At 43.1% G+C, this 25,377-nt stretch overlaps 1 protein-coding gene across 2 annotated transcripts in view; it reads right to left on the reverse strand.

Annotated features, from left to right (window-relative positions):
• The window catches only part of LOC126234544 (uncharacterized), a 187,482-nt gene that overhangs the window by 36,060 nt on the left and 126,045 nt on the right, over nt 1-25,377 (reverse strand). The window lies entirely within an intron of this gene.

Here is a 25,377-nt window from a genome sequence, read left to right on the forward strand (position 1 = left end):
AATGTTTTATGTTCGAATTCGTTGAATGCTTCTCTCATTGCTCTCTTTACGCTCTTTTTCGCTTCGTTCAGCTTTTCCTTATCAGCTATGATTCGACTACTCTTAAACCTATGATGAAGCTTTCTTTGTTTCCGTAGTACCTTTCGTACATGATTGTTATACCACGGTGGATCTTTCCCCTCGCTTTGGACCTTAGTCGGTACGAACTTATCTAAGGCGTACTGGACGATGTTTCTGAATTTTTTCCATTTTTGTTCCACATCCTCTTCCTCAGAAATGAACGTTTGATGGTGGTCACTCAGATATTCTGCGATTTGTGCCCTATCACTCTTGTTAAGCAAATATATTTTCCTTCCTTTCTTGGCATTTCTTATTACACTTGTAGTCATTGTTGCAACCACTGACTTATGATCACTGATACCCTCTTCTACATTCACGGAGTCGAAAAGTTCCGGTCTATTTGTTGCTATGAGGTCTAAAACGTTAGCTTCACGAGTTGGTTCTCTAACTATCTGCTCGAAGTAATTCTCGGACAAGGCAGTCAGGATAATGTCACAAGAGTCTCTGTCCCTGGCTCCAGTTCTGATTGTGTGACTATCCCATTCTATACCTGGTAGATTGAAGTCTCCCCCTATTACAATAGTATGATCACGAAACTTCTTCACGACGTTCTGCAGGTTCTCTCTGAGGCGCTCAACTACTACGGTTGCTGATGCAGGTGGTCTATAGAAGCATCCGACTATCATATCTGACCACCTTTGATACTTAACTTAACCCAGATTATTTCACATTCGCATTCGCTAATAACTTCACTGGATATTATTGAATTCTTTACTGCTATAAATACTCCTCCACCATTGGCGTTTATCCTATCCTTGCGGTATATATTCCATTCTGTGTCTAGGATTTCGTTACTGTTCACTTCCGGTTTTAACCAACTTTCCGTTCCTAATACTATATGCGCACTATTTCCTTCAATAAGCGATACTAATTCAGGAACCTTGCCCTGGATACTCCTGCAGTTTACCAATATTACGTTAACTTTTCCTGTTTTTGGTCTCTGAGGACGGACGTTCTTTATCAACGATGATGATGTTCTCTCTGGTAAGCCGTCAGGTATTTTATCGTTTCGCCCAAGGGGGGGTCCCTCTAACCTAAAAAAACCCTGTGTGCACGCCACACGTACTCTGCTACCCTAGTAGCTGCTTCCGGTGTGTAGTGCACGCCTGACCTGTCTAGGGGGGCCCTACAGTTCTCCACCCAATAACGGAGGTCGATGAATTTGCAACCATTATAGTCGCAGAGTCGTCTGAGCCTCTGGTTTAGACCCTCCACACGGCTCCAAACCAGAGGACCGCGATCGACTCTGGGCACTATGCTGCAGATATTAAGCTCAGCTTGCACTCCGCGTGCGATGCTGGTTGTCTTCACCAAATCAGCCAGCCGCCGGAAGGAACCAAGGATGGCCTCAGAACCCAAGCGGCAGGCGTCATTCGTTCCGACATGTGCTACTATCTGCAGCCGGTCACACCCAGTGCGTTCAATAGCTGCCGGAAGGGCCTCCTCCACATTACGGACGAGACCCCCCGGCAAGCACACCGAGTGCACACTGGCATTCTTCCCCGACCTACCCGCTATTTTCCTGAGGGGCTCCATAACCCGCCTAACGTTGGAGCTCCCTATAACTAATAGGCCCGCCCTCTGTGACTGTCGGGACCTTGCCGGAGAATCGGCCACTGGCCCAACAGGCGAGGCATCCTGTGGTGGCTCGGAAACGATGTCATCACCACTAGGAAGCAGCCCGTACCTGTTGGAAAGGGGTAAGGCAGCTGCCACGCGGCCAGATCCCACCTTCGCCTTTCGGCCAGGCACGCGCGAGCCCACCACTGTCCGCCATTCACCCTGGAGTGATGGCTGACCGGTAAGATGCTCACTGCCGGAAGACGCAGCGACATCAGGGGTTCCATGTGATTCCAAGGCCACCGAAGTAGGCATAGGTCTCACCACAGTTGCCCCAACGCCACTACGAGCCGACGCCTGCGCCTCGAGCTCGATGAGCCTAACAGACAAAGCCTCCACCTGCCCCCGAAGAGTGGCCAATTCTCCTTGCGTCCGCTCACAACAACCACAGTCCCTACACATGACTATGTTTACCCTACTCTATACGGTGACAAATTCCCAAGATAATCTTCTGATGAGCTACTCTGATAATCAAGAAACACTCACTGAAATACGAGACGCGAAAACTACGCTAGGTTTTCCCAGAAAAACTATTTAAAAGCTAAGCGCAGCAAATAAGTACAAAATAAATTTCTCTCCTAACGATCAAGAACTGTTAGTTTCTATGCAGAGCAGATAAACACAAATAGAATCCCTTCCTTAGTGGAAGGTCGTAAACAAAATGCAAAATAAACGCTTTATACAAACAGTACTCGCTGCTGCTGGTGCTCTCGCTCTGGCTGTCACAAGACAACTATGACTATTGAGAAGAAAGCCCGTCCACAGCTGCTGAAGTTGTTTTGACAGAATGGCAGCAGTAGTAGCACAGGATTGCGGGAATATCGCCAACAGAAACAGATACCAAGAGCCCCATGTCAATATGGTTCAAATGGCTCTGAGCACTATGGGACTCAACTTCTGAGGTCATCAGTCCCTTAGAACTTAGAACTACTTAAACCTAACCAACCTAAGGACATCACACATATCCATGCCCGAGGCAGGATTCGAACCTGCGACCGTAGCGGTAACGCGGTTCCAGACTGTAGCGCCTAGAACCGCTCGGCCACACCGGCCGGCCCCATGTCAATAAATGAGCTAAGAAATATGACTAAGAAATTTGAAGAAATAGGTCAATTAGGTAGTGCAGCAGAGAGAGGGAAGCGGCCTATTTCCATGAAGTAGACGTATCTATAGCCGACTATGCAGCACATGCCTCAAATCCTGCAGCGAATGCTCGAGCTACGTTACGGGGATTGTCTCTTCGCTGACGAACAGGTGAAACGATTTTGTGGTGCATTTTACACTGGCATCCCTACAAAATTCAGAATGTGCACCAAATGAAGTCCCATCACAGACTACAACACCGTGATTTTATCCTTTGTTTTTTGACAAGCGTGGATGACATGTGGCTGGGGAATATTCTTTGGATGGACGAGGCACCTTTTACTGTGCACCCGAATGTACAGAACCGTCGCATGTGGTGCTCTACTCTAGCACATGCTGAGCAGGAATATCCACTGCACTCAGATTATGTGACTGTGTAGTATGGTTTCCCAAGCTCCTTTATTCTCGGTCCGTTTTTCTTCGAGGAGATGACACCTCGCGGGGTTGTTAGGTGTACATTAACATCTGCGCGTTATAAGGACCTCCTTACCCAAAACGTGATTCCGCCTTTGCCAGAATGTCACTGTGTCCACACCACTATTTTCATGCATGATGAAGTGACTACAATGTCTCTTACCAGTCAAAGATTTTCTCTGAGAAACTTTCTGTAACGACCACATCATTTCCAGGCAATTTCAAGATGTGTAACCTCCCAGAAACCCCAACATAAACCCATGTGGTTCTGGAGATATCTGAAAAATCGTGTCCATCAGGGATGTATCTGGACTCTCCATGATCTGAAGGATAGCATATGATGACATATCGTACTGATTCCATCGGATATTCTGCGAGAACCCGCTGACCACGCAGTGTTATGGACGCAACATTTTGCTGATTCAGAAGACGGTATTGAAAACATGTTGTAACTTGTGATCCTGTCCTAATAAACGCACCAGAACCACTGTGTTTGATAGTTCTTCCCCTTTTATTGCACTCAAACCACATTCTGACTGCTTACAGAGCCATGTAATCACTTTGTGGCAGAAACTGGAACTAAAGCTTTTTTCAGCGTACTCCACGAGCACACTGACTAATGAACATGTCTACGATGTTTGAGCATCCTGCGATTATACATCCCGCACTGAAGCACTTGGAACACCGTCAGTTTAATTACAACCACTCGGTGTTACCAGCGGACGAACTTTTCTGTAATGGGTTGATTTTTCAGAAAGACCTTGTTTCAGTTTATTCTTTTGTATAAAGTGTTAATGATTTCTCTTTCAAGTATTAGTGCAGTGAAAGAAATAAGTGGTGTCTCAGTGCAAAAACCTTCATTATGAATTTTTATATGGCAGTAAATGAAACTTTCTCCAGGTTAACTGCATACATTAAAGTGTCATCATTGAATGTTAATTATGAAAGCAGATTGCCAACTGTAATAAAGAGAGAGAATGATATGTGGAGTGAAAGATATTGTGCCACATACTGCGTGTTAAACTGTGCAGTGTGCAGAGTAAAGAGCTGAACCTAGCACACTGAAATTAAACTCAGAATGGTTTCTAACGGTAACAGGAGACGAACTTTAAAATTTAATTTTTGTTAATTGCCGTGGTAACAGGGCTACTGAATACAGCACACACTGTTATTACTTGCTGTTCTGGCTATGAAGCATTACTAATTCTTATTGTGATACAGTTACAGAGTGAACTTGGAAATGGTTTAAAGGGAACAGTTAATGAGTCTATTTTTAATAAGATAAATGAATCATTTAACATTTTCGATAATTAGCCAAGTTGCTTTGCTTTTTCGCAAATGTGTTACTTGGCTATGATGTCAATGGGCCTATAAATTGGAAAGGCTTGAAGTGATGATGGTAAATGTTTTGTACTACTTGTTTTATCTACAAAAGTGGATGATTGTAATTTTGTTTTGGCACTGACTTGTGAAACGAACTTTTGAGGTGCACACATTACTGTTGAATACTTAATATTTGTCGTTTTTCTTGAAATTAAGTGGAGATATGTAATACTCATACTAGTCACAATATTGATGCCTCATTCCATAAGGGTTACAAGGGTCACCTTTATTTGTAATTTTTACATCATTTCCAATCTGTAAATATCTGTGCCACGAAATTGCATACATTTTGCTTTTAATAACTTACAGATACTTCCAAATCCATTTGAGTCTCCTTTATATAAATTGAGGTGTTTTGGTTTCGTTGTCGTATTGGTAAGGCTGGGTGAGGCATTACAGGATATCCAATTGGAGATGAAGTTCGAGGTAGATTAGTATTCTCGTGATCCCTTTTCTCTTCTAAACCTGTCAGTGATTGTTATTTGCAGTTCATATAACACCTCCAGCCAATGATAGTGCAGTATTAAACATCCAAGATTGGGGCCAATCGGTGAGCAGTATTAAAAATGGTGTTAGATATGGTGGAGAAAATAACGTAACCTCAATCTGAAGATCTCATTATTTCCTTGTAATTTGTGGTTGAGCTCTACTGATGTCAACACGTCTCTCGATTCGACTGAACACTAAGGATGCAGTGTTGAAATCTCGACGAAATATTCGCGGAAAACTGGCCCTGCAGAAAAAGGTAAGGTGAAGCTACCTCTGTACTAGAAAGACCATTTAGACTTGTTTCTCAACCACCAGATGGGTTGGAGAGCTGTTCCAACAGGAGAGCAAGACATATCCAGACGAAAGAGATGGGCCTAAGTTATTTATGAAAGTAGAAGAAGATAATGAGTATGATGTAGAAGATGGTGTTGGAGATGCAGTAGAGCCATGAGGGAACGTAATGTCAGAAACTTGGCATAAACTATCGACATAGTTTTTTACTAAACCAGTTGACCAAACGTTTGATACTATATACGGCATTAGAACTGAACCGGCGCCAAAGTGTGGATGAATGCTGATTCACCATTAGATGTAGAAGGAGTTGATTTAATCATTTACAATGTAAGATCCTCGGAATGGGATAGTTATAGAATCTATTATATAAAACTCAATCTTCTGAAACGGACTATACAGCACGAGATCTTAAAAATTCTCAAGGTACTGCCCGGTAGCGAGCTAGCTTTTCCATAAACCACTAAATTTAAAACAAAGTTATAAATATACTCAGATCGTTAAGTGTGCATTAAACAAAACTGGTAGGTCAATAGAGATGATGACGACATACTTACACCGATGAGCCAAAACTATATGATGACCCGTTTAATAGTGTGTTGGTCCCCTTTTCAAACACAGTACAACAGAGATTCTTCAAGTCCTTGACAGGATTCCACAATTATGTGGCACCAGACGTCTATGCACAGGTCAAGTAATTCCCGCAAATTACGGCACACGGCTGGCACCCGAAAGATGTTTCAACGGGTACAGATCAGGCACATTTTCTGGCCAAGACATCAATGTGAGTTCACTATACTGCCCCTCAAACCACTGTTGTACGATTCTGACGTTGCAACACAGTCAGTCATCCTGTCATCGCTATAGCATGAAGCTATGCAGGTGGTCTGCAATAATGTCGTGATGCCTTGGATTACCAGCACAGATTCCATGGAGGCCCAACTCAATGCACCCCATAGCATAATTCTGTCCCCGCCGGCCTGCATCTCTGGTGCAATGCATGTTATATGCAGCCATTCTCCTGGATGACAGCGTGTAAGGACCCAAACATCGACCAAGTGTAACAAGAAATGCGAGTCATTCGATAGGCGACACGTTTCTATTGATCAACGATGAAAACTTAGCGATGCTGTGCCCACTGCAATCATAAATGACGCTGTCATTGGATCAGCACAGGAACACCTAGGAATTGTGTGATGTGGAGTTCCATGTTGAACAATGGCCTTTGAACGGTGTGCTCCGAAACACTTGCTCCAGTATTGTACTCTGTCTTCAGATCTACTACAGATCACTGCATATCCAGGATTACACAGGGGGATCCTCCGACCTCTACGTTTTGTGATGGCACGTGGTCGTCCAATACCATACGGCCTGCTCATGTTTCACTGCCCTTCAAACATATTCCGTAGGTGCTCACGACAGCAGTACACCAACAGGTGCCCAATTATTCCCTTACAGAGATTCTCATTTCCAGCTGCAGCGCCACATCAATGTGCCCTTTGTCAAAACCGCTTATATCAGTGGATTTCCGCACTTGCGTCCCATGTCTTCGCTATAATGACTGCCCATTCATTTCTCTTCCACTTACTTGAATCTTTTCTTATCGCGTCAAGTGCCTATAGCACCAGCAGAGGGCATTTAAACTCGCGGTGAGCAGTGGTCATAATTTTTTGCCTGAGCAGTGTATTGGTAGGTGAAAGAACGAAAATGCAACTTAAATACCCAATTGGAAGACAGTCTTCACCAAATCGTTTGCACATATCGATTTTGTTCATTGGAATAATCCAAATGAAATGGTGGCTCAATTACACTACTAGCCATGAAAATTGCTACACCAGGAAGATGACGTGCTATTGACGCGAAATTTAACCGACAAGAAGAAGATGCTGTGATATGCAAATGATTAGCTTTTCAGAGCATTCACACAACGTTGGCGCCGGTGGCGACATCTACAACGTGCTGACAAGAGGAAAGTTTCTAACCGATTTCTTTTTACACCAACAACAGTTGACGGGCGTTGCCTGATGAAACGTTTTTTGATGCCTCGTGTAAGGAGGAGAAATGCGTACCATCACGTTTCCGACTTTCATAAAGATCGGATTGTAGCCTATTGCGATTGCGGTCTATCGTATCGCGACATTGCTGCTTGCGTTGGTCGAGAGCCAATGACTGTTAGCAGAATATGGAATCGGTGGGTTCAGGAGGGTAATACGGAACGCCGTGCTGGATCCCAACGGCCTCGTATCACCAGCAGTCGAGATGACAGACATCTTAAATAATCTGCATGGCGATAACGGATCGTGCAGCCGCGTCTCGATCCCTGAGTCAACAGATGGGGACGTTTGCAAGACAACAACCATCTGCACGAACAGTTCGACGACGTTTGCAGCAGCATGGACTATCAGCTCGGAGACCATGGCTGCGGTCACCCTTGACGCTGCATCACAGACAGGAGTGCCTGCGATGGTGTACTCAACGATGAACCTGGGTGCACGAATGGCAAAACTTCATTTTTTCGGATGAATCCAGGTTCTGTTTACAGCATCATGATGGTCGCATCCGTGTTTGGCGACATCGCGGTGAACGCACATTGGAAGCGTGTACTCGTCATCGCCATACTGGCGTATCACCTGGCTTGTTGGTATGGGGTGCCGTTGGTTACACGTCTCGGTCACTTCTTGTTCGTATTGACGGCACTTTGAACAGTGGACGTTACATTTCAGATGTGTTACAACCCGTGGCTCTACCCTTCATTCGATCCGTGTGAAACCCTACAATTCAGCAGGATAATGCACGACCGCACGTTGCAGGTCCTGTGCGGGCCTTTCTGGATACAGAAAATTCTCGACTGCTGCCCTGGCCATCACATTCTCCAGATGTCTCACCAGCTGAAAACGTCTGGTCAATGGTGGCCGAGCAACTAGCTCGTCACAATAGGCCAGTCACTACTCTTGATGAACTGTGGTATCGTGTTGAAGCTACAGGGGCAGCTGTACCTGTTCATGCCATACAAGCTCTGTTTGACTCAATGCCCAGGCGTATCAAGGCCGTTATTACGGCTAGAAATGGTTGTTCTGCGTACTGATTTCTCAGGATCTCTGCACCCAAATTGCGTGAAAATGTAATCACATGTCAGTTCTAGTGTGATACATTTGTCCAATGAATACCCATTTATCATCTGCATTTCTTCTTGGTGGAGCAATTTTAATGACCAGTAGTGTATTATGCTTGCTAGCTTTAAAAGCAGAGAACAATAACTGACATAGTAATGAAATAGTATCTCCTGAAGACAAATTAGTAAGACATTGATTATTACCTGGAATTTTACGGTGTCTTACGAAAATACTAGAGTGAAAGATTAGAATCGGAAACAGTTCAAGTAATCATTGATTCTTGGGTTGAACAGCATGCACTGGTTTACAGGCTTTCACAGAAGACTTAAAAATATTAGAGCCAGTAATACTGAGCGTGGATCAATGTAAACAAACAACTGCACACTATACGCAATTCCACAAGTTAACAAATGCACATAATCTTACTTCTTGCAAGGACACCACCATGGCTACTGTTATTGCCAATACGTGAGTACCTGCACTGAATCATTGTGTGGGGTAAACATTCACGTGGCTCCTCGCGGTTGTTTTAAATGCAGAACGACTCCTAAGCTTCTCTAGAGCCTTGCAGTTGGAAGAAGAAGCTGAGTGCGATAAGCCTTTGCAAGTTTCAACATGCCTTTTTTCTTGTCTCTCACAGAAAAAACGAGTCCATCAGTTTGCTTAGGTTTATCCGTTTCCGCGTGCATGGTGTTGTGGGCAACAGTCACATCTGGGAATGTTACTGCACAATTCCACATTTAGTACATAATATGAGAAATTTCTGCTTTCACAGCAGTGAGGTGTGCTATAAAAGCTGAAAAAAAAAACTCTCTAGGAAGCATTCAGATGATCACTGATGTCATCACCACCACAACCACCATCGTAGCTGTCATCATTGTTTTAGCTCCTGCGAAACCAAAAGAATCCAAAAATATTAACATCCTCATTACTCGTCTCTGGTTTTATTTTTTATTTAAAATATATTTCGCTATTAACAGTATTACTGATTACTCACACATGTTTTCTGTTTCAGTGATACAGAATCTGTGGTCTATTACCATTCTCCTCCTCCTGACCGAGTAGCAACAGCAACAGGAGGAGAAGCAGTAGAAGAGGACCACCTGAACTTTGTAGGCATTATCATCGTTGTCAAATTTTTAAACATAATATCAGAGTATTCTACAGTCTTTTGCGATTGAATGTGTTCCATACTCGGCATACACTTTGTAACTCAGCTTCTGCTACCATTTCCCCTGTTAATAGACTTTTAAACTTTTTAATGAGTGCAGGTGATCTTCCAGAAGAAGCGATTCATTGCTTACACATTCAAACGAATATTGGTAATTTCCTTATGATTAACTAAACTGAACAGATGATCGTCAGGAAAATATTCCCTCATTATCTCGAGTTCTTCTGGGTTCAGTTATGATGCACATTTTTCAATGGAATATGTCAGAAAATTTTGTGAATCAGTAAATCAGGAATTTATTTTGGTTCTCTTCTCCTGAGGCATTACTGGAAACACTTTTGTGTAAGATTTATATTTTTCCGTATTCGTTAGTATAATAGACACACAGTCTGGCTTTAATGTAATTTCTTTGTGGCCATCTTTTGATTTTTGTACGCATACGTTCATGATCAAGAAGTGCACATAGTAATGACTCAGACTGAGAAACACAATGGGCACTGCATGATTGCAGCTGGGCTGTGCTGCAGCTTGTTGTGCACCCGTGAAATGACAATGATCCCAGTGCTTCTTTATATCATCTTCCGCAAAGGATTTATTGCAAATGTGACAGACGTTTTCAGAGAAAAACGATGATTCTTCGTCAGAGCTTAATGATTTTCATTTGTTTGTTTTGTAATATAAAAGCGTTCCTGGATGTTATGGTCAAAAGAAAAGCCGATGGTACACTGGGACATGGTGTCTATCGCAAATCAACTCACACGGTGCAATATTTTCAGGCCACAAGTTGTCATCACCGTGCACAACGCGGTAGCTGTTTGGTACACAGAACACACGTGGTCTCAGATGCCGACAGTCCACCTGGTGAGCTGCAACACCTGAGAACGGTATTCCAACAGCGTGGTTATTCCGATAGAGGGATAAGCCGTGCATTCTGTTCCAAGCAAATTCAAAGCAGGCATGAAAATGGAGATGCGGAGCCACCCATTGCAACGGCGTTCTTGTCCTATTTTGACAGCATGTTTTCAAGAATAGAAAGAACCCTCAAAAGGTACGACATCAAGCAGCAAAATTGAGATATTTATTGAGCTCCGTCAAAGACGAACTTCGCCTTAGGAAATGTGACGTGTATAAGATCCCATGCCAATGTGGATAGTCTTAACACTGGGCAGACGTGCCGAACCGTGCAAGAACGTTGGCGTTGAACACCATCGTCATACACGCCTGAGGCGACCTGATAAGTTAGCGGTAGCGGAGCATTGCCTGAACACGAAAAGACTGTAATTTTATCCCCAGCGTCATCTTTCTCGGACTGTGTTGTTAAGGAGGCCGTAGATATCCATACGGCGCATAATTGTATCAACAGGGATGCAGGTTTTCAATTAAGCACTGCTTGGAATCCAGCACTGGCTGCTGTTAAATCAAAACAGGGAAAATCAGAACTTCCATCACGCGGCGCAACGCATTACTGAGATTTAATTCAGCCTTTAACCACAGGAGCGCGGATGGCTTTCTGGGGCTCCCAGCAGGGGGCACCAGAGCGTCGCTTTCTTCCAACTGTGAGCGTCTTCCGCGCACGCGTATCGCTTGTTCCCGGCCTGATAAATTTCGACGCTGCAGCGCGATTATCATCAGTCGTGCTTTGCAGCAGTGACAGCAGCAACTACCACCACCTGAAGATGTCGAGCAGTTGCTTCGATGAAATATTATGCGATTTGCATAATACGGTCCGACGGCCCAAACCCGAGAAGCGTATTTGCAAGTCCGCCGTGAAGGCCAGAAAAGTAACATCAGTAATTTTTGTATTTTTTCAGTGAATCGACGAACGATATTTTAGTTATACAAGCATATATCGTGTGATTGCTTCGCCGAAAAATGTACCTCTCAAACGTTCCTCACTTACTAAATTCACGAGCGCAGCACGTAGACATAGCGAATTCGAGCTTTTCAAACAGACGAGGAACGACAGGGAGCAATGAAGCAGAACGTTTATGAATTGCACATTCACATGCATCAGAATCTCAAGATCAACATGCAGCAAGAATCGAAACAGAACGTTTATGTGCTACCCATTCACGCGCATCAAGATCACAAGACCAACATGCAGCAAATAATGAAGCTGCTCCTTAACGAATCGTTTATTCGCGTGCATTACAATCAGAAGATCGACATGCTGCAACAATCGAAAGAGAGCGTTCACGTGCTACCCCATAGCGTGCATAAGAATCTGAAAACCAACTTGCAGCGAGAACTGAAAGAGAACATTCACGTGCCGTCCGATCTCGACGAAAAGTACATGTTGATTTGAATCTTGCTGCATTTCAATTTGATGTTACCTGCAATTACAGTAACATCAAATTGAAATGCAATTACCTGCAGTTACAGTCCCCCCATGAACCATGGACCTTGCTGTTGGTGGGGAGGCTTGCGTGCCTCAGCGATACAGATGGCCGTACCGTAGGTCAAACCACAACGGAGGGGTATCTGTTGAGAGGCCAGACAAACGTGTGCTTCCTGAAGAGGGACAGCAGCCTCTTCGGTAGTTGCAGGGTCATCAGTCTGGATGATTGACTGATCTGGCCTTGTAACACTAACCAAAACGGCCTTGCTGTGCTGGTACCGCGAACGGCTGAAAGCAAGGGGAAACTACAGCCGTAATTTTTCCCGAGGGCATGCAGCTTTACTGTATGGTTAAATGATGATGGCATCCTCTTGGGTAAAATATTCCGGAGGTAAAATAGTCCCCGGCGGGGACTACTCAGGAGGACGTCGTTATCAGGAGAAATAAAACTGGCGTTCTACGGATCAGAGCGTGGAATGTCAGATCCCTTAATCGGGCAGGTAGGTTAGAAAATTTAAAAAGGGAAATGGATAGTTTATGGTTATAGTGGGAATTAGTAAAGTTCGGTGGCAGGAGGAACAAGACTTTTGGTCAGTTGAATACAGGGTTATAAATACAAAATCAAATAGGTGTAATGCAGGAGTAGGTTTAATAATGAATAAAAAAAATAGGAGTGCGGGTAAGGTACTACAAACAGCATAGTGGACGCATTATTGTGGTCAAGATAGACACGAAGCCCACGCCTACTACAGTAGTACAAGTTTATATGCCAACTAGCTCTGCAGATGATGAAGAAATTGATGAAATCTATGATGAGATAAAAGAAATTATTCAGGTAGTGAAGGGAGACGAAAATTTAATAGTCATGGGTGACTGGAATTCGAGAGTAGGAAAAGGGAGAGAAGGAAACATAGTGGGTGAATATGGATTGGAGGTAAGAAATGAAAGAGGAAGCCGCCTGGTAGAATTTTGCACAGAGCTAACATTTGGTTCAAGAAACATAAAAGAAGGTTGTATATATGGAAGAATCCTGGAGATACTAGAAGGTATCAGATAGATTTTATAATGGTAAGACAGAGATTTAGGAACCAGGTTTTAAATTGTAAGACATTTCCAGGGGCAGATGTGGACTCTGACCACAATCTATTGGTTATGAGCTGTAGACTAAAACTGAAGAAACTGCAAAAAGGTGGGAATTTAAGGAGGTGGGACCTGTATAAACTGACTAAACCAGAGGTTGTACAGAGTTTCAGGGAGAGCGTAAGGGAACAATTGACAGGAATGTGGGAAAGAAGTACAGTAGAAGAATACTGGGTAGCTCTGACGGATGAAGTAGTGAAGGCAGCAGAGGATCAAGTAGGTCAAAAGATCGGGAATAGTAGAAATCCTTGGGTAACTGAAGAAATATTGAATTTAATTGATGAAAGGAGAAAATATAAAAATGCAGTAAATGCAGCAGGCAAAATTGAGATCGACAGGAAGTGCAAAATGGCTAAGCAGGGACGGCTAGAGGACAAATGTAAGGATGTAGAGTCTTATCTCACTAGGGGTAAGATAGATACTGCCTACAGGAAAATTAAACAGACCTTTGGAGAGAAGAAAACCACTTGTATGAATACCAAGAGCTGAGATGGAAACCCAGTTCTAAGCAAAGAAGGGAAAGCAGAAAGGTGGAAGGAGTATATAGAGGGTCTATACAAGGGCGATGTAATTGAGGACAATATTATGGAAATGGAGGAGGATGTAGATGAAGATGAAATGGGAGATAGGATACTGCGTGAAGAGTTTGACAGAGCACTGAAAGACCTGAGTCGAAACAAGGCCCCGGGAGTAGACAACATTCCATTAGAACTACTGACGGCCTTGGGAGAGCCAGTCCTGACAAAACTCTACCATCTGGTGAGCAAGATGTCTGAGACAGGCGAAATACCCTCAGACTTCAAGAAGAATATAATAATTCCAATCCCAAAGAAAGCAGGTGTTGACAGATGTGAAAATTACCGAACAATCAGTTTAATAAGTCACAGCTGCAAAATACTAACTCGAATTCTTTACAGACGAATGGAAAAACTAGTAGAAGTCAACCTTGGGGAAGATCAGTTTGGATTCCGTAGAAATATTGGAACACGTGAGGCAATACTGATCCTACGACTTATCTTAGAAGAAAGAGTAAGGAAAGGCAAACCTACGTTTCTAGTATTTGTAGACTTAGAGAAAGCTTTTGACAATGTTGACTGAAATACTCTCTTTCAAATTCTGAAGGTGGCAGGGGTAAAATACAGGGAGCGCAAGGCTATTTACAATTTGTACAGAAACCAGATGGCAGTTATAAGAGTCGAGGGGCATGAAAGGGAATCAGTGGTTTGGAAGGGAGTGAGACAGGGTTGTAGCCTCTCCCTGATATTATTCAATCTGTATATTGAGCAAGCAGTAAAGGAAACAGAAGAAACATTCGGAGTAGGTATTAAAATCCATGGAGAAGAAATAAAAACTTTGAGGTTTGCCGAGAACTTTGTAATTCTGTCAGAGACAGCAAAGGACTTGGAAGAGCAGTTGAACGGAATGGACACTGTGTTGAAAGGAGGATATAAGATGAACATCAACAAAATCAAAACGAGGATAATGGAATGTAGTCGAATTAAGTCGGGTGATGCTGAGGGAATTAGATTAGGAAATGAGACACTTGAAGTAGTGAAAATAACTGATGATGGTCGAAGTAAAGAGGATACAAAATGTAGACTGGCAATGGCAAGGAAAGCGTTTCTGAAGAAGAGAAATTTGTTAACATCGAGTATAGATTGAAGTGTCAGGAAGTCGTTTCTGAAAGTATTTGTATGGAATGTAGTCATGTATGGAAGTGAAACATGGACGATAAATAGTTTGGGCAAGAAGAGAATAGAAGCTTTGGAAATGTGGTGCTACAGAAGAATGCTGAAGATTAGATGGGTAGATCACATAACTAATGAGGAGGCATTGAATAGAATTGGGGAGAAGAGGAGTTTGTGGCACAACTTGACAAGAAGAAGGGACCGGTTGGTAGGACATGTTCTGAGGCATAAAGGGATCACAAATTTAGCATTGGAGGGCAGCGTGGAGGGTAAAAATCGTAGAGGGAGACCAAGGGATGAATATACTAAGCAGATTCAGAAGGATGTAGGTTGCAGTAAGTACTGGGGGATGAAGAAGCTTGCACAGGATAGGGTAGCATGGAGAGCTGCATCAAGCAAGTCTCAGGACTGAAGACCACAACAACAACAACAGCAATTACAGTTTGCAGTCCGCTGTAAATATTGGCAAAATATATAAGGTGTGTGAGTATTGCAGTTCTCTTAAGTTCAACAATGAATCACCAGGAATATGCTGCGCGAATGGCGAAGTTAACTTGCCGACATTGCATCCATCAGTTGATCCAGTGTTGTCATTGTTTCCGGGCGACTCACCTGATTCCAAACACTTTTTGCAGACATTTGGAAATATAATGCAGCGTTTTAAATGACTTCTTTAGGAGCCGACAAAGTTTTATGGGATGGGTACATGCTTAATTTCAAAGTTCGAGGACAAATATATCACCGTACTGGTTCATTTCTACCCGTTTCCGACGCTGAACATAAATTTCTACAAATATACTTTATGGGTGACGGTGATGCACAAGCTGATCAATGGTGCGATGCAGTCCCAGCTACTAAACGCCACATTATATCCTATTTGCAAAACATTTTCCAACCAAAACAATTCACTGATAAAATTATTCGAAACTTCAATTGACAGATTGGTGGCGGATCATCACGCAGTTCAAATACGAACTGACAAAACACCCATCGGATCGCATACTGGACCCTACAACGCACCTACCGTAAATGAAGCTGTGACTGTCACGATTGGCGATTAACGAGATACGCGTGATGTACTGTTTCAGCGACGGACTAATACAATTCAATGTGTTGCTGAAACACGTCGATCATACGATGTGCAGCACTGTCCCATAATGTTTTGGGAGGGGCAGGACGGATATCACTCCAGTATGCAAACTAATCCAATTACAGGTAAATATAAATATCTTTTTTTTTTTCATTTTATCAAATGAAAATATAATTTTCTCCTGAATATTAAAACATTCGTAAGTATAATACAATTTACATTTTTCTTCTCTTACCTTTTCTTTATTTTTAAGGCGAACAACTCAATAAAAGAAGTCAACGATAAATTACTATTCCTACCGCATAATCATACTTCGGAATGGAACAAATCATGTTCTTTAATGCCATCAACTATTTCATCAATACGAAGTAGACACATGTGCCAAAACTGAATCCGAATGTCTGCTATTTATTCTCTCAAATCAAAATCCGTTGCGTTCGGAAGAATACGATCATTTACGAGTCACAATTTGAAAACATTGGCAAAATGGTCTTACTTACAGTAACATACCATGGTAGCCCACGGCATATGATTATGCACAAGATGCCATGACATATATTCGTTCGCATGACCGCCCCTACTTTTTCATCACATTTACACACAATTCAGCATGGAAACAGATAAAATAGCTTCTATGGCCTGATCAGCGACCATCCGATGTAGCTGCACGAATATTCAGGCAAAAACTCACTAAATTGATGGACTTAATAGTGAAGCATCACATTTATCGTGAAACTCGCTGCTGGATGGAAGAAGAGAAGACTTCCACATGCTCATATTCTCATATGGTTCAAACCGAAAATACATGCTGCTCAGACTGATGATGCCATTTATGCAGAAATTCCTAATCCTGAAGACCATCCACTGCTGTTCAATATTGTGTCGGTTAATGTCAAAGGTCCTACATCATTTGGAAGTTTGAGAAGGTTGATGGCGCAGAGTGCCAGACGTACAGAGAAGCTTGTCAAAATCTTCATTTGTTCGAGAATGAGCATCACTGGGAAAAAACAATGATGGATGCATGAGCCAGCTATCATTCGCGACAAACTGGAACATTATTCGCCATCAATTTGACCACATGTTCGCCGTACAACCCGAAAGATTTGTGGTAAAAATTCAGAGAGGCTCTGAGCGAAGACTTTTACACCGTGTTCATACCATTAGGAATAACAATTCGATCTGTTTCTAGGACAATTTCAGTCAAGCTCTGATAGAAATCCAGCACATGTGCTTAACCAGCAACAAAAGAACTCATTATCTCGGCATGACTGCGCCAGAGCGTTCTGCACTTGACCTTTATGATCGCTATTTAGTGAGAAACAGCCAAATAATAGTAACGATTTGCGTGCATTTATTGAAGCAAATGAACAACCTTTCTTGTGGAACAAAAACTTCCCTACGATAAAATTACAAATTCCGCCTCAAATGGCAGAGGTGGTCTGTTCTTCATATAAGAATATACAGCCTACAGTTGCAGGTTAACTTTATCGTTTATCTAGGTTTCAACGTTAGTAATAACGTCTTCTTCAGAACATAAAATATTATTTAAATGTTTGCCTAAAACAGGCAATGTCCTAAGTCAACTTTATAAAACTTGGTGCATAACCATAAGGTTTTGTCACTTCTATTAAACAAGCTTATGGTTATGCATCAAGTTTTATAAAGTTGACTTAGGACATGGCCTGTTTTAGGCAAACATTTAAATAATATTTTATGTTCTGAAGAAGACGTTATTACTAACGTTGAAACCTAGGTAAACGATAAAGTTAACCTGCAACTGTAAGCTGTATATTCTTATATAAATAATATCAGTTGCTGACGCTGCATAAAACTTAAAAATTATGAGGTCTGTTCTTCGTTGATTCGCCTGGTGGCAGTGGGAAAACCTTTCTCCTCAATTTGCTATTGGCTCACATCCGACCTCAAAATGGAATTCCTTTGGCTCTTGCTTCATCAGGTATTGCGGCTACGTTATTAGATGGTGGACGAACAGCGCGTTCGGCACTCAAATTAACACTGGATATGCAACATTTCAAAAGGATTTTCTGTGTCGGAAGTTATGAAACTTTGCAAGGTCACTGTCTGCGTCGGATACACCATGGCTCATAAAAACCGCTTTGAGCGCTCGCTTGATCGAGATATTAAGGGTACGATAAAATGCACAACCGTTCGGTGGCGCTCTCATTTTATTTTCTGGGGTCTTTAGATAAACTCTTCCAGTGAAACCCACGTCAACAGCAGCTGATGAGCTCCATGCTTGCCTCAAAGCAAAGCATCTTTGAAGATATGTGTGAAAGTTCACATTGAAGACCAGTATGCACGTACATTTGCACCGCAATACGTTACCAGCTACATTTTCAAAAGAGCTGTTGAACATTGGTGGAGGAAAAGTACCAGCTGATGCTACCAAAAATGTATTTAATTTCCATTTAACTTGTTCGATGGATAGCACAATGACCTACAACTCTCTCAGAAAGTTTTTCCGCAGACTGTCACCAATAATAAAAATCACAAATGGCTCTGACAGCAAAAAACACCGACGTCAATGCAATCAAACTTGCGATTCGCGAACAAATTGCGGGCGATTATGTTACCTACAAATCGAGCCACAGCGTCATAAATGCGGACGAAACTGTTAATTATTCAGTCGAGTATTTAAATTCATTGGATCTTCCTGGCGTGTCACCGCACAAGTTGTCACTCAAAGTCGGCATGCCAAGTATCCTCTTGCGGAACATTACTCCATATCGATTGAGTAATTGAGCAAGACTCACTGTGAAGAAACTGATGCGGGATGTCATTCTTAATGGAAAGTCGAAGGAAGAAGATGTGCTCATTCCACGCATTCCCATCATTCCCACCGACATGCTATTTAATTTAAAACGAAGGCAGTTCCCCATTCGACTTTCATTCTCAATGATCACAAACAAGGCACAAGATCAGGCACTTCAAGTGTGCGGATAGAAACTAGAAAATCCATGTTTGTCACATGGCCAGTTGTATGTTGTATGCTTACGAGTAGGAGAGCCAAGAAATTTATTTGATTTTCCTGACGTCGGAAAAAAATTGTCTACCCTGAAGCACTTGAATAAAAAATCAACAAAATAAAATGAATCTCATTTATATCTCTCCTTTATATATATCATTCAATTTGAATACACGTATTCAAAATGCACAATAAAATAAAAAAATCATTCTTTCTATCATTCCTAATTAAACAATATAACTCGTTTAATATTCAAACGATACTTCCCCAATTATTTTTTCTGCGGCAGCAGCGAGCTGGGGACCAGCTAGTATATATATGAGAAGTTGTTAGCAAATATGTTGCGTGCGAATAAGTGCGTATTTATATATATTTTTTTAAATTTGTATAACATATACCGGTGATTAATATGTAGTATATAGAGAAGACATGTTGTTCCCAAAAATCTCGAAAAATTCGTGACCAATTTACTTCAGATCTTTACACAGTACAATAATGAACATTCGAACTGACATAGGTGAAACAGTGTTATCAAAAATCTCAAAAAGCACTTCATTTTTCTACTTCCAATTTTTACAAGTTACTGTAATAAATGTTTGGACTAATATATAGCTGCCGCAGAAGAAATAATTGGGGATGTGTCGTTTGAATATTAAACGAGTTACATTGTTTAATTAGGAATGATAGAAAGAATGATTTTTTATTTTATTGTGCATTTTGAATACATGTATTGAAATTGAATTATAATTATATACACTCCTGGAAATTGAAATAAGAACACCGTGAATTCATTGTCCCAGGAAGGGGAAACTTTATTGACACATTCCTGGGGTCAGATACATCACATGATCACACTGACAGAACCACAGGCACATAGACACAGGCAACAGAGCATGCACAATGTCGGCACTAGTACAGTGTATATCCACCTTTCGCAGCAATACAGGCTGCTATTCTCCCATGGAGACGATCGTAGAGATGCTGGATGTAGTCCTGTGGAACGGCTTGCCATGCCATTTCCACCTGGCGCCTCAGTTGGACCAGCGTTCGTGCTGGACGTGCAGACCGCGTGAGACGACGCTTCATCCAGTCCCAAACATGCTCAATGGGGGACAGATTCGGAGATCTTGCTGGCCAGGGTAGTTGACTTACACCTTCTAGAGCACGTTGGGTGGCACGGGATACATGCGGACGTGCATTGTCCTGTTGGAACAGCAAGTTCCCTTGCCGGTCTAGGAATGGTAGAACGATGGGTTCGATGACGGTTTGGATGTACCGTGCACTATTCAGTGTCCCCTCGACGATCACCAGTGGTGTACGGCCAGTGTAGGAGATCGCTCCCCACACCATGATGCCGGGTGTTGGCCCTGTGTGCCTCGGTCGTATGCAGTCCTGATTGTGGCGCTCACCTGCACGGCGCCAAACACGCATACGACCATCATTGGCACCAAGGCAGAAGCGACTCTCATCGCTGAAGACGACACGTCTCCATTCGTCCCTCCATTCAAGCCTGTCGCGACACCACTGGAGGCGGGCTGCACGATGTTGGGGCGTGAGCGGAAGACGGCCTAACGGTGTGCGGGACCGTAGCCCAGCTTCATGGAGACGGTTGCGAATGGTCCTCGCCGATACCCCAGGAGCAACAGTGTCCCTAATTTGCTGGGAAGTGGCGGTGCGGTCCCCTACGGCACTGCGTAGGATCCTACGGTCTTGGCGTGCATCCGTGCGTCGCTGCGGTCCGGTCCCAGGTCGACGGGCACGTGCACCTTCCGCCGACCACTGGCGACAACATCGATGTACTGTGGAGACCTCACGCTCCACGTGTTGAGCAGTTCGGCGGTACGTCCACCCGGCCTCCCGCATGCCCACTATACGCCCTCGCTCAAAAGTCCGTCAACTGCACATACGGTTCACGTCCACGCTGTCGCGGCATGCTACCAGTGTTAAAGACTGCGATGGAGCTCCGTATGCCACGGCAAACTGGCTGACACTGACGGCGGCGGTGCACAAATGCTGCGCAGCTAGCGCCATTCGACGGCCAACACCGCGGTTCCTGGTGTGTCCGCTGTGCCGTGCGTGTGATCATTGCTTGTACAGCCCTCTCGCAGTGTCCGGAGCAAGTATGGTGGGTCTGACACACCGGTGTCAATGTGTTCTTTTTTCCATTTCCAGGAGTGTATATATATAATAAAAATAGTGAAACAGATTTAGCAAAACTCTCGACAAGTTCTTGATCGATTTACTTAAGATCTAAAATAAAGTTCTATTAAATATTCAGTCACGCAGAGACTAAGTATACATATCTTAAACAATAATGAACAGATTTTCTGTTACAACCACTCCAAGCTAGAAAATTCTCAGCTGGGCTACGCTGTAAAAGTCGTACAGTTTTGTTTTCTTTGTCGCAATCAGTTTTAACTATGATGTAAGAAATTAGACAAATTGTTTCTCACTTATAAATTCTTACCCATTAATATTATATTTTTAGACATAAATTGCTTACACGACTGAGGTGGTATATTTCTTCCTCATCGCCGCTTTTACAGAAAACAGGAAAGTTGTATTTCTAAGTTATCATAGAATACTACTACAGACTCTGATTTTGTAATAACAACAAACAAGGTTAAGGTCATTGGGGGGGAGGGGGAGGATTAAATGACCAGAGGAGAGGGAGCAAATGGACACAGAGGGCGGAAATGAGGAAAACAGAGGGAGGGGGCAGTAGGACACGGAGAAAGAGGGGGGAGAAGATGGACAGAGAGATGGGAAAGAAGGAGCAGATGGGCAAAGAGAGGGGAAGGTGGAAATGGACAGATTCTAGAGGAAGAAGCTGATTGGGAAGTACACTGATCAGCAAGAACACTACTGCCATCGACCTATTATCGATATAAACCCGTCCAAGTGATAGCTGCGTCACCTGGCGAGGAATGAAGCTGGTCAGACACAGGCTTGGTACATGTGGTATCAGTGAGCACGCTGTCTTGTGTAAAATGGGGAAGGTGTGCGACCTATCTGAGTGTGATGGAGGGCAGATTGAGATGGCCCAGAGTCTCGGCCGAGCATTTAGGAAACTGCACGACTTGTCGGATGTTCGAGGATTGCTGTGGTAGGTGTCTTCAACACGTGACGAAATCAAGACGTCGTGGGGTTGGGTGACCACCCTTTATTACAATGTCGTACGTCGCAAGCTGAGCAGACTGACAAAACAGAACAGGTGGCGAACTGTTGTGGAACTAACATCCGATTCTAATACTGTGCAGCGTACGAATGTGTCTGAACATACAGTGCACCATACGCTCCTAACGATAGGCCTCAGCAGCTGACGACCCATGCATGTGCCAATGTTAACACCCTGACATCGGCAACTACGATTGAAATGGGCATGTGACCATTGGCAATGGACGGTGTCGCTGTGGCAAAGCGTTGCATGGTCTGATGATTCCCAACACCTTTTCATCATGATAGTGGGTGGGTGCAAATCCGTAGTCTTCCAGGGCAACAGCTTCTTGACTCATACATTGGAGAACCGAGACAAGCCGACGGCGGCTCCATTATACTCTGGGGGACATTCATGTGGGTGTCCATGGGACCAGTGGAGCTTGTGCAAGGCATCATGATGGCCGAGGAGTATTATACACTGCTTGAAGACCACCACACCCCTTCACGACGATCATGTTCCTCGACTGTAGTGGCATTTTTCAATAAGATAATGCGCCATGTCACAAGGCCAGGAGTGTGATGGAGTGGTTCGAGGAACACAGTTGTGAGTTCCAATAGAAGGGTTTGGTGCAAGAAGGAGGCAGCTCCACTTTTTCACCGAAAATAAAAAAAAGTCAGCCTTGTGTTAGGTTACAGTGTATCCAATACTACTGACCTGAATACACACAAATGCATGCTCTCAGGCACGTGCAGTGGAGTTTTGAATTTTGGAGCTGCCTCCTTTTTGCTCCAAAGTGAATGAAAAACTCTTTGTAGGACCATTTTCTCCGTAATTAACCATATTTCAATTTAAGAAAACATTCATTAATAAAGAAAGTACAACATTATTGGCATAATATATCAATATGTACAGTTCTTCTTCAGTTTTCTAGCTCCCCCTCAGTCTCCTGAGGATCGTTTGAAGCATCTGACGTCAGCTGGTAGTAAAACTACATTTTGTTTTGCCCAAAATACTTTCTGACGAGCTCTGTGACATCTTTGAACTTTCAGTCTTTAAGCGGGAGGAGACAATCATAAGCTTGATGAAGGTGGTTCATTGTTAAGAGACTCGTAGGTCCTTGGTTGCAAATTTGCGCATTATCGAAGACAGTCATCCCTACAGTCGCACTGCATGGTCCCTTTACCGATGTATGGCTGTTCATAGAGGAATATCTTGTACTTAGTGATTAAATATTTTCCTCTTTTCTTGTTCGATATTGATATGTAAGAGTTCTTTAAACAAAAGTTCTTCAGCTTGTCAAAAAAGTTTTTATATTACCCAACGCTCTGTGGCGTGGGATAAAGTTGTGGCCCCTTTCTGGGAATCGCTGAACGGTCTTCGTAAAGCAGCATCTTCGCACGAGGTAAAACAGGTACTGCATTAACGAATGATTTTTATTTTGTGAGACGGAGTTATCGGAAAATAGGTAAAGCATTTTGATATCATCTGTTAGAACGTGGTTGATGTAGTGATGTATAAAACAGGCGTTTATAAAATGCATCCCCAGAAGGAACTTTGGGGAGGGGCATATTTTGTTGGTAGTCGAAGCACAACATCTCGGTGTCATTACTACGTTGTGCAAGTGCCATCTGGTCTTCATTTAATATCTTGATAAAGTCAATCCGCTCGACTTTGATGAAGTATCTTGGCATCCTGGAGCTCCTTACGTCTCTCATCTGAGATAGAAGGGGCACTGAGTTCCTTTTGTACGCTGTCACAATTCTGACAAGTGTCTTGGGTGCCCGAACCTGATGTTGAAATGTGTCTTGAAGAACCGAAAGTAAAAATCATATTCTACTGGAGATTCAAAGCGCTTCTCCATGTACAAACAATGCATTTCTTTGATAGTGAGATCGGCAGACAAGTATTGTCTATTGCCATTGTCTCGACGACTATAATGCGATTCTCCCCTAGGAAAACTGTCAATGTAACAATGAATCTTTTGCACAGTTTCATCTGGAGTTTTGTTGCGTCTTGTATTATGCTTTCACCTACCATCTGGTTTTGGTGTGATAGCTCCGTCAAAAGAAAGTTGATTTGCGATGTTTTCCACTCGCTTTCTGGACACTCCATGCAGTGACGCCAACTTTCACTGACTCGAACAGTACAAACATTTGAAAACGCCATGGGCTTTCCTGTTCCACTTTTGGCCTATTTCTTGTAACAGGTAAACCTTTAATGCAACCAGCCAAATACATATTTTGGGCAAGCTTAGTCGTTAGGCCATTAAAAGCATTAATAATACGATGCCTTGCTTCAACGTCGAATTCAGTAAAGCACTTGTATTTGCAACTGCAATCATTACCTGTAGTCCGACGAGGCATGTTTTTTCTACTCGTGCTCTTGTACTTCTTTCCGTCAACCCTCCGCTGTTTTCTTATGTTCCGCTCCCATCGTTCCTTGTGCGATCATTTTTTTCCTCTTCAATGGTTCAACAACTCCGTCTCTGCTTCTTGAAACTTCTTCTGAATCAGTAGACGTCTCATCTTCACCTGGCTCGTAGTTTTCTGAAGAGTCACAATTAAACAGTCCTTCCTCTTCTGATTCACTCATATTGACAGAAACCGTGAAATCAAAAGACGATGAAGTCACAAAACAGATCTTAAACCTGATAAAAAATATTCCTCACAGAAAACGCGCAGTTTTTACACCGGTCTGCTGACCCTACGTAACATTATCTCCTTCCTGCTATCGTTTGGGGGAAGAACGAGGCACCTCCCGTTTTCGCGCAAATTCGGATCACAGGCAGCTCCGTCTGTTGGATTTGTCTGGAACCAGCGGGTGCAGCTGCCTCATTCTTGCACCAAACCCCTAAATCGATGTTCTGAATCACCACCTCTCCAGATCCGATCAATAACGTCCGGGATGTAATTGAACGTGGCATCAGATCTCATCGACCCCTCCCCGGAATTTACGAGAATTAGGTGACTTGTATGTGCAAATGTGGTGGCATCTCCGTCCTGCCGACCTACCAAGCCTTCATTGCTTCCGTGTTACGACGCGTCACTGCTGTTATCAGTGTGAAATGTGGGCATGCCGGCTATTAGGTAGGCGGTAGTAATGTTCTGGCTGATCAGTGTATATCTAATTCCCATACATACTAGAAAAGTATGTTCTCTCTTTTCCATTTAACCAGACCGTGCCACAGCAATGCGTGAGCAGCTACTTAAACCATAAACACTGAACGTAGCA

This window comes from Schistocerca nitens, chromosome 2 (assembly GCF_023898315.1).
Source record: "Schistocerca nitens isolate TAMUIC-IGC-003100 chromosome 2, iqSchNite1.1, whole genome shotgun sequence".
In the NCBI taxonomy this organism is placed as follows: Eukaryota; Metazoa; Arthropoda; class Insecta; order Orthoptera; family Acrididae; genus Schistocerca; species Schistocerca nitens.